Below are 1207 nucleotides of genomic sequence, written 5' to 3'. Positions count from 1 at the left end.
GCCTGTTTCATCAGCTACCGAAAGGTCGTCGAATGATTCCAACGTGAGTGCGGATTCATCGATTTCTTCCCTTAGTTTTGTCCATCTTTTCTTTATTTCGACGCTATTTTAATCGGGTGCATCGATCGCATTTCGTTAGATTAAAATCTCAGCTTTATGACGAGTCCATGTCTTCCACGGATTGCCCGTTTTATTTTTCGTCACAGAAACCTCTTTCTTATCCAGTAGCACTGAAATTTCCTCGTCTTCAGTGACGCCCGCCTTACTCTGCACGTGTACGTTAATGTCTTATGTGAGACGCACAGTTTTGTCATTTAAATCCAATTCAGCAATGTTTTTATTGTCGCGTTAAATTGATTTACACATTATATACAGGATATATCTGGATAAAATCTGCTATTCCGTTGCTTATTTTTTATGCTTCCCAGCTGTTCTCTATTGACTTTTCTTTCTTTTAATGAGTTTGCATTCATCGAGTGCTCAGTGTTAATCATTATGACTTCTCCACTCTCGGCCCGTGGCTTCGGTCTGTGTAGCACAGATGTCACTGGTCCCCGGGGGCCCTGCGCCTTCCACCCTCTCCGTCGACCCTGCACAGTCGCGGGCTCACCCCGGCCCGGCGAAGCCATGCGCGGAGCCCATCCCAGGCCAGACACAGACCACGTGACCGTCGGCGACCACATGGACAGAATGAGCCGCCCGGCTGTGCTCCTGTGATCCACGCCAGTGCCACGCGGAGTGTGTCTCAGATGGAAGCACGAGAGAGGTGACAGCCGGGTCACGGAGTCCCTGCTGCCTCTGGGCCTGGCCCCACCAACACGCCGCACCCGCAGCGTCGGCTTCCTGGCCTGAGGGCTCTCTGGGCCTGCCCGCCCTCACCGAGTGAGGGCTGCGAACCCGGTTAGGGGAGACGCGGGGTGCCACGTGTCCAGGAACACCCAGAGCCAGCCCGCGGCGGCCCAGGAGGAGCAGCTCCGGCTTTCCCAGGGCCTCCGGCCCAGCGGTGGCCCCCGCCGTGGGCCCTGTCCAGGGGAAAGCTAGCAGGCTGACCGCTCCTGTCTGCGGTGGGCAGGGGGGAGGGACACTCGTCGTCCGCTGTGAGGAGGAGCGTGCCAGCGTGTGGCGTGTTCAATCTGGTTTCTTCTGCTTTGACTTCATCTGTATTTTTTTTTTTAAGAAAAATAAAAATCTCTCCTACTAAGTTCTC

This window comes from Pteropus vampyrus, unplaced genomic scaffold (assembly GCF_000151845.1).
Source record: "Pteropus vampyrus isolate Shadow unplaced genomic scaffold, Pvam_2.0 Scaffold313, whole genome shotgun sequence".
Classification (NCBI taxonomy): Eukaryota; Metazoa; Chordata; class Mammalia; order Chiroptera; family Pteropodidae; genus Pteropus; species Pteropus vampyrus.
The sequence above is the reverse complement of the archived record's forward strand: the minus strand, read 5'-3'. Positions refer to the sequence as shown.